The sequence below is a fragment of the Tupaia chinensis genome, unplaced genomic scaffold, assembly GCF_000334495.1.
Source record: "Tupaia chinensis unplaced genomic scaffold, TupChi_1.0 Scaffold000232_1, whole genome shotgun sequence".
Taxonomy (NCBI): Eukaryota; Metazoa; Chordata; class Mammalia; order Scandentia; family Tupaiidae; genus Tupaia; species Tupaia belangeri.
Window position 1 is genome coordinate 909,541 of NW_006159708.1, and position 9,928 is coordinate 919,468.

At 35.6% G+C, this 9,928-nt stretch overlaps 1 pseudogene; it reads left to right on the plus strand.

The window, feature by feature from the left end:
* The first annotated feature begins 4,527 nt into the window (after positions 1–4,527).
* Positions 4,528–5,557, plus strand: LOC102485427 (serine/threonine-protein phosphatase 2A regulatory subunit B'' subunit gamma pseudogene; annotated as a pseudogene).
* The last annotated feature ends 4,371 nt before the right edge of the window (positions 5,558–9,928 follow it).

The window sequence follows — 9,928 nt, forward strand, 5'->3', positions numbered from 1 at the left end:
TTGGATTTTAGCTCAGTACCAGAGATAATCTTTAACATGGTTATTCTTTCTGGCAAAGCACTCAGAATAGGTTACTATAAAGAAAAGGGGTCTATTCCATTAAGACTTCTTAGAGCATACTGTTATTTATTAAAATAAACTTTTTTCAGCAGGGTGGCAAATAAATAACACGATTACATTGTATGTGATTATCAGGGCCAGTGTGTGCCTTAAAAAACATCATTAAAGAGCAGTAACAGAGCATCAGACAAAGTCAGAATTCATCTCCACTAAAGAGATGTTATGCTTTCTCCAAAGTACAATGTCAATGCTTGTGAACTTCATCTTCTTTATTTAAAAGATGAACTAAATTGAATTTGGAACATTTTGTTTTATTGTGGGTGGTTGAATAGTCAAATGATTACGCCTCTAAAAATTGTTTATTGAAGTAGCTATGTTGCTTTAATAAATGAGCAGCACATTTCCAGTGTGTTAAAATGTTTGAAATATGGGACCAGCAGTCAGCGTAATGGCTATGTCGCTGGACTCCCATGTAGTCGACCATGGTTCGAGTCCTGGACCTGGTGGCTTAAACTCACTCCAGGCACGTATGTGTGTGTGCCCAAGATCCCAAGAGGAAAATGGAGGAGAAGGATTGTGATGTGGCCATCCCCCTGAGGGGGATGATTTCTCGCTTTCTGTCTCTCTGTCTCTCTCTGTCTTTCTGGCGAGCACACACACCCTATAGCAAAAACCTCTCAAAAAAAAAAAAAGTTGGAAATATACTGCACAAATGCTGAATTTCATTCTGAACTAGCAGCTACACTGAGCTCTCATGATTATATTTTTAAAGCGTAGTAGAATGAATTGACATACGTTGAGCAAACTGTTATGCAAATTCTGACATTTCCTCAACAGTGCAAATTGAAATGTGGCTCACCATTGCGATAATTGATATACAGGTGATGTTCTGATTAAATTTGTCAATCAAATATTATGATATATACTCAAAATAACAATTTGTAAATTTTGTCCATTATAGAAATCATATAGAACGGTTATAAAATTTAAAACTGATATAAAATAAGAAAATGATAAAAATAAAAGAAGATAAAAATAATGTTCATATTATCCAGCATTATACAACCACTTAGTGATCATGACAGTTAATATTTTGGTGACAATTGTTACAGCCATTTCTGTAACATGGTTTAATACATATCTGCTAACATATGTAGAGATCACTTTCTATCTGGTAAGCTATTTGTGAACATACATGGGAACCTCCTTTCCTTTCAACTGGCTTTCACTTGTATGTGATAAAGATGTTGATATTTGATGTACTTATTTTGCTGAACACCTTGCTGAATTCTCTAATTAGCTGTAATTTTATTTGTTACTTCTCTTGAGTTTTCCAAGTGAGTAGTTACATCATTTCTTCTTATTGAAAGGTCCAGAATCTTGTCAAATAAGAATAGTAAGAATCCTTTGGTATCTTTGAGATACTCATATTTTTACAAATTGCAAAGAGATAATTCTAGAGGCTTCTATTAAATATGCCATTGGCTACTGTTTCAGATAAACAATCTTTTTTTAATAATTTTTTTATTTAACTTTATTTGTTTGTTTATTTATTTATTTAATTTAACCAGAGAGGGACAGAGTGAGAATGAGGAACAGAGAGGGAGAAAGAGAGAGCAAGAGGGAAAGTGAAAAAGTAAGCTGACAGGTCTGGAACTCAAACCGTAGTCAGCCATGTGGGAGTCCAGCGCCCTTAACCACCGTACCACCTGCCGGCCGCCAAATAAAAAAATAAAATAAAAATTAAAAAAAAAAAAATAGACAATCCTAATCACCTTAGTAGTATATTCTTCTAGACAGACCAATCTATTTTAAAATCAGGATTGATAATTATCTAAAGTATTTTGGACATCTAGTAAGCTGGTCAACTCTACTGTTCCCATGTTTTGATCAATTATATTATCTACTATTAAAACATCCTTGGATTCATAAAATTATCCTTTAATACCATATTTTAATCTTTTAAACATCGTGCTAGTAACCACTATGAGCCATTTGTTCAGTATTAGTCTGTTTTAGTAATTATGAAGCTCTTCTCTATTGACTTTTTTTTTTCTTTTTTTAGGCATGAAAGTAAACATTTAGTTTGAATGAGAAGAAAAATATAACAGATTACAATATAAGAAAACATAACAGATTACAGATACCACAAATGTTATAAAATCCCTTCCAAATTGATGATTGCCTTGCACACTTCTGTAACACTTGTTTTTCCTCTACTTTTAATTTTTTTATTTATTTATATTTGGAGAAATGTTTTAGGATTGACTTTTTATATTTATATATTATTTTTTACATTTATTCACTATACATCTTTACAGCATACAAAATTAATTTTGCCGCCTTGAATACACTGCATATTGGTCTAGCCAAATACATTACCATACACATTATCATAAGCAGACAATACTCCATTTTTGTGTCCATTAATTGTTTTGGGTTTTTCTCCCCTTTATTCCCCCCCCCATTGCCCACACTTCTCCAGCACTATCTTTAGTTTGCTATTATTATGGATTTATTTTTACTTCAAGAAAAACAATTTTAGATTTAAAGAATCAAAATAAAAATATGTTAAGAGAAAATGGCTTAAGACTTAAAGCTAGGAAAAAGGTTAGGACTCTGTTTAAACAGTAGGTAGACGCTAAAAACTCAAAAAAACAAATATGGACAGAGCTAAAATCTAGTAACAAGTGCACTGTAATTTTCTTTTGAAACATTTTTGTCTTTCTCCATTCCCCTTTTTATCAAAGAGAAGCAAATTCCTTTGTGTTGTTCATGGTTGAAGAAGAGTTGCTCTGTTCCATTGAGGAAGAGGTATTTCTTTGTTTTCCCATACATTCTGTGTTTCTGCACTGATTTCTAGTCATCTGGTGGATTATACACTACTGTCTGCTTTTCTGTTGTCTATTATATAGAGTTTGGGGGGAAAGAAGAGCTCGACCTCTCAGATGTGTTCTTGGTAGAGGGCCTTGTCTTCCAGTTACAGTGTGTGTATAGCCACCTTTAGGTGTTGCTTCCTTTCCCAGATTCTTGAGATCAGGTGCACCTGGGGCTAACCTAAAGATTTTCAGATGGAAGAATGAAAAGGAGTCCTGCAGCATGTTGTGTCGCATGGTTCAGAAAACTAAGAAGTCACAGAATATTCCTAGGACAAGTTGGGAGGCAAGAAAAAGCCTGGAGAGGCCTCCTGTGTTGGTTTCCCTCACCAAGCACTGCTTCTATCTGATCTGCAGCAATACAGGCTCCAGGAAGATGGCAGCAGACAGATGTACCTGGACAAGCTGGAAGGCAGGAAGTAGCCTGGAGCAGACTCCTACACTGGTTTCCCTCACCAAGTACTGCTTCTCACTCTTGATATATGGTGTTGAACATCTTTTCACATGCTTATTTTCCATTTGTATATCTTTCTTCTGACAGAGATGTTTTCTAAAGGGCATATGTGCTCACCAGAGAGACAGAGAGACAGAAAACAAGAAATCAACTCCCCCCCAAGGGGGATGGTCATGATGCAATCCCTTCTCCTCCAGTCTTTTCTTGGGATTTTGGGCACTCATGCACATGCACCTGGCACGAGTTTTAAGGCACTGGGTCTAGGACTCAAACTGCAGTTGAACATGTGGGAGCCCCAGTGATATAACCATTACCCCATCTGCTGGTCCCATCCATTTGTATATCTTCTTTGTGAGATGTCTATTAAGTTCTCTTGCCTATTTATTTGGAAAGATTTTCACTATAGGGTATGTGCACTTGCTAGACAGAGAGACAGAAAGCAAGAAATTATCCCCCGGGGCGGGGGGAGGGGGATAGCTATGCTGCAATCACTTTTCCTCCATTCTCCTCTCGGGATTTTAGGCATGCATGCACACATGCCCAGATGAGTTTTAAGCCTCTAGGTCCAGGATTCGAACTGCAGTCGACTACATGGGAGTTCAGCAATGTAACCATTATGCCATCTGCTGGTCCTTTTCGTGCCCATTCTTTAATCAGTTTTTTTTTTTCATTTTCTTTTTATTGAGTGTTAAGATTTTGTATCTTTTGATAACAGTCCTTTACCAAATATGTCAACTGCAGTTCAAATCCCAGGCCAGCAACTTGAAAAATACACCAGACACATGTATGTGCATACCCAAAATCTCAACAGGATGGATAAATAGAGGAGAAAGCATGACCATGACCCATTGTGTGTGTGGGAGGGGGGGGTGCTTTCTTTCTCTCTCTGGTGAAGGCACACACCCTCTGACTTTTTTTTTTTTTTTTTTTTTTTTATTAAGAGAGGCAGCCATGGACTAGAAAGAAGTTCTTCACCGGCAGTTAGCATCACCTATCACCAGTGCAAACGCTGCCAGCTGAAGATGAAGTTTTGCTACAGAAATTAAGAGAGGAATCCTGAGCTGTATTTCTACAAAGAAAAGGCAGAGAACTCTTAGATTATAAAGAATTACAGAATTTATGTTTTTTCTGGACAAACACCAACCACCACCTATGATTGGAGAAGAAGCAATAATCAATTATGAAAGTTTTTTGAAAGTTGATGAGAAAGCTGGACCAAAGTACAAGCAGTTTTTCACAGCGAAAGTCTTTGCTAAACCTCTTCATACAGATTCATATGGAAGAATTTCCATCATGTAGTTCTTTATGTCATTAGAAAAGTTTGGCTTCATCAAACGATAGGCCTCAATTTATAAGATGTCGCTGGGCAAGGGTACCTTTGGGAATCTGATTTAGAAAACTACATACTGGAACTTATTCCCCCTTGCCGCAATTACATGGGCTGGAAAAATCCTTTTACTTCTTTTATGTTTGTACAGTAGCTAGGAAGTTCTTCTTTTTAGATCCTCTAAGAACAGGGAAGATAAAAATTTAAGATATTTTAGCATGCAGCTTCCTAGATGATTTATTGGAGCTAAGGGATGAAGAACTATCAAAGCAAAGTCAAAAAACAAATTGGTTTTCTGCTCCTTCTGCCCTAAGGGTTTATGGCCAGTATTTGAATCTTGATAAGGATCACAATGGCATACTCAGTAAAGAAGACCTCTCCTGCTATGGAACAGCAACCATAACAAATGTCTTCTTAGATCATGTTTTCCAGGAATGTCTCACTTATGATGGAGAAAATAAGACCTACTTGGACTTTGTTCTTGCATTAGAAAACAGAAAGAAACCTGCAGCTCTATGGTATATTTTCAAATTTCTTGATATTGAGAACAAGGGATATCTGAATGCATTTTCCCTTATTTATTTCTTTAGGGCCATGCAGGAACTAATGAAAATCCATGGACAAGATCCTATTTCATTTTAAGATGTCAAGGATGAAATCTTTGACATGGTAAAACCAAAGGATCCTCTGAAAATATCTCTTCAAGATTTAATCAATAGTATTCAAGGTGACATAGTTACCACCATTCTAATCAATCTGAATGGCTTCTGGACCTATGAGAACAGAGAAGCCCTTGTTGCAAATGACAATGAAAACTCTGCAGACTTTGATGACACATGATCTTTGAAAGACTAGACTGTCTTCATTAATATGTGGTGCAATGGTACATGCACAACCTTTGAAGCAGAATCCTTAGAAATGGTCTAAATAAAACATTTCATATGCCTATAGATCACAGCATATGTTTTACTTACTGGTATTTTGGTTGTGATAGTATGGAAGCAGTAGGACCAAATATTGCTTCTGAGGAGATGGTTAAGTTCTTGTTCCATTTAGCTCAAAATGAATCTTCATGATTTGATGATTGATGAAGGTGTTCAGTTTAAGTTTGTGTAATTTTTAAAGGTAAAGGAAGTTTTCATAAACTGTTTTTTATATTAGTCATTCAGAATTTTAATATTTGAAAGAGTTTCTCTTAGGAGGATGTTTTAATAAAAAGTATTCAAGTCTTAATATCTACCATGTTCATTTATTTAAGTTTTTCTTTAAAACTTTTCAATAGGCCAGCCAGTGACATGGTGGTTAAGGCAGCTGTGTCCCACATGGCCACCTGCAAGGTTATTGTCCTAGACCCCAGCACTTGAAAAAGATGCCAAGCATATGTGTGTTCATGCCCAAAATCTCAAGAGGAGAATGGAGAAGGGATTAGATGTGGCTATCCCCTCTTTGGCATGTTTTATCATTTTCTCTCTTTCTCTCTAGTGAGCGCAAATGTCCTATACTACAAATTAAAATAAATAAAAACCCTCAAATTAGTCGTGCTATTACTTTTTTAGTTAGCCTTTATTCAGATCAACTATATGTTTAGAAATTTCATTGCTTATCTTTTTTTTAAAACTGAATACTTCTGGGTTCAATTTTTCTTTACTAACATATATCCTTTAGTATTTTTTTCAGCAAAGGCCTGTTGGTGGTAAAATCTCAATGTCTTTGTCTAGAACTATTTTTAGTTTGTCCTCACTGTAATAATAAGTTAGCCTGGCATACAATTCAAGTTTGACAGTTATTTTGCTTGACAGATGAAATATTATTTGTCTTCTTGTCTCTAATATTATTGTTGTGATTTAATTACTCTTATGTAAGTAAAATCTGTCTTTTTAATCAAATTTGAGATTTTTCTATTTATCTATGATTTATACAAGTTAGTATACTCTTTCTGGTGTGAAGTTAGTCTTTATTTACCCTTCTCTAAACTTGGAGTCTGTAGGATCTGGAAAATTTTCATATAGTCTTTCTTTTTTAAAAACTCTTTAAAAATTCATAGGTCCTAAGAGCTCTGCTTATAGTTTATCATAAATATAACCACCCTAGTTTAATAAAGGTATGTAGGAAAGTAAATCTAACACCTTTTTAACAGAAAGAAATATGAGAAAATATAATTCCAGAGAACTGATTCATAAAGGGCTGAGAAAATTCAAAAGAGGGACATTATACTCAATAGAAATGACAGTTGAAAAAGATTTAAAGAATCAGTAGACTCTGACTAAAGAAAGTATTTTAGCTCTTTTTTGTTTGTGGTTTTTTTTTTTTCATTGTTGTTAATAACTGAATACCATACACTGAATAATTTATAATGAATGAAGTTTTATTCATCTGACAGCTTTGGAGATCCAGGGTCAAGGGACCACATCTATTGAGGGTCTTCTTATTGGTGTATATTCCTTGCAGAGTCCCAAGGCAGCTCAAAGAATCACATGGCAATAGGGCAAGAGCACGTGTCTGTGTCTGATCTAGTCCCTACCAGGATCCAATCAAGGGAGCTTCATCCCGATGACCTTATCTAATCCTAATCACTTACCAAAAGCCTCGATTCTTAAATCCATAGTCGGTTTAAATTTCCATCTTCATAATACCATCACTATGGTAATTGAGTTTCCAACACATGAACTTTTAGAGAACACCTTCAAACTGTACCAGATAGTAAGAAAATAATAGTAATAGTGCCAAAAAAAGAATACACAGGGAATATTCAGAGATTGTCCATTAGGATATCATTAAAATAATTATTTAAAAAATGCAGGAGATAAGGCTATAAAAAATAGTGTAAAGTGTGAGAGTGGGGATCCTTGAAGCCAAAGCTAAAGAACATAAATATTTATACAAAAAGTTATGAGAGTTGTTGAAGGTTCTAGAATACTGAGGTGGGATAACTGGCTTCTTACTTTGGGAAAATTAATCTGTTTCCAAATGTGTGATAAACTGAAGAAAAAAGAAATGGCCAGGGTGAAGACCATTTAGAAGGTTATCCAAATTATCTAATCAAGAAATAATGAGGGGAGCCAGCAGGTGGCATGGTGGTTAAGGCACTAGACTCTCCCCCATGACTGACCACAATTCAAGTCCTGGACCGGGTGGCTTACTTTCTCATTTCTCTCTCTCTCTCTCTCTCTCTCTCTCTCTCTCTCTCTGTGTGTGTGTGTGTGTGTGTGTCTGTGTGTGTGTGTCTGTGTGTGTCTTTCTTATCAACTGTAAATAAATAAATAAAATTAAATAAATAATTATTTTTTAAAAAAGAAGAAAAAGACAAAAAGAAGGAATGAGAACCTAGACCATAGAAGGGTAGCCTTGCATTGGAAAGGATAAACCAATTAAAAGAGATGTTGCAGAAACTTTTAGCTTCTTCAGTCCATGTAGGTTCTTTGGTTATTTGCTCATGTGCCTGAACTTTGGAATTCCTATCTTGCAAAATGCCTACTTGTGTTTTTCTGGGCTTTGTTAGTCCTCTGAAATGAAAATAGGACTCTGGTTTTCCTGTGTATGATGCATGCCCTTGCTCTGGTCCCTGAGAATGTTCAACCCTTAAATCTGGAACCACTGAGTCACACAATGTTAATAAGACAATGAATAACAAATGAATTAGGAAAGAAAAAAAAAAAAGCCAAAATGAAGAAATGAGAGTGAAAATGATTAGAGGATTAAAAATATGTAATTTTAGGTTATGAGGGTGGCGTCCACATGAATGGGATTAACGATATTAGTGGTATTATCAAAGGGATCCTAGAACCTCTATCACCCTCTTTCTACCACATGAAGCTGCAAGAAGACAACAGCCATCAACCCAGAAGAGGGCCTTTGCTAGAGCCTGGCCATACTACCACCCTGATCTTAGGCTTCTAGCCTCCAGAAATGTGACCAAATTTTTTCAGTTGTTTATATACTATAAATCTATGATAGTTTGTTATGGTGTCCCAAACTAGCTAGACAGGAGGTTTATATATCTTGTATTCATTTAAGTACAGAATTGATAAACCTTCATATGTGTAAATTTGACCCTCCAAAAGTTGCTGGGTGTCAACTCACTGTGCCTATTTTAGTCAGGAGCCTTCTTCTAAGCAGAATTCACATGCTAAACAATCCAATGAGCTTCAAAGATTGGATGTTTTCTATAATCACAGCAAGTTCTTTTTTAGAGTCATTAACACTTGACCACAGAGTGCTAATCAGGATGTCCCACTTATCCTCTCTGCAGGTGAGCTTAGTGCAATGCCAGAAGAATTTTTAAGCCAATTAGGAAGTTCCTGCTTGGAATTACTGAGGGTGATAGAGGAGGCTATCTTTATACAAGCCTTGCAGTAAGTTTTCTAAAAATATTTTCAACATAATTGTGATAAATCATCAAAGAGGAATCCTGCCTGTCAATAAAAATTGCTCATAGAGTTTTGTTTTGCTTTGTTTTTTTTTTTAATTTAACATGATCTCTGTAGTAAACATTTTGTACCTAAGCCACAGATAAATTAAAAGGATGGGTGTAAACCTTAATCCAGTCAAATGTATTACACTTCATGGCTAACAGAATAGATATTTGTAATACATATGTATCAAATTTTTCATCGTAAGTTTGGTTTTTTGTTTGTTTGTTTGTTTTTTGTTTTTTACTTCTTAGAGGGTAGCAATGATTTCAGAAGTAAAGGTGTCTAAACTCCATACCTAAATAAAGATATATATTGTGCCCAAGTCTAGAGAGGCACTCAAGCATCCAGACCCAAGAAATGCAAAAGACCCCAAATAGAATCAACCCAAGAAGATCTTCCCCAAGGCATATCATAGCCAGATTGGCTAAGACCACAGATAAAGATAAGATACTAAAACTGGCAAGAGAGAAACCACAAGTGACATACAAAGGTCACCCCATCAGGCTAAAATCGGACTTCTCAACGGAAACAATGCAAGCAAGGAAAAAATGGGAAGATGTATTGAAAGTGTTAAGAGAGAAACAATTTCAACCAAGATTATTGTATCCTGCAAGATTATTCTTCATATGGGAAAAAAAGATTAAAATCTTCTCAGACAAACAAAACCTGAAAGAATTTGCCAGCACCAGGCCAGCTCTCCAAGAAACCATGAAAAAAGTACTGTTCCAGGAAAATTAAAGAAGTAACAGCCAGAAACAAAGAAGTAAAAGGCAACTAAGACAATGGCCAACTTAAACGT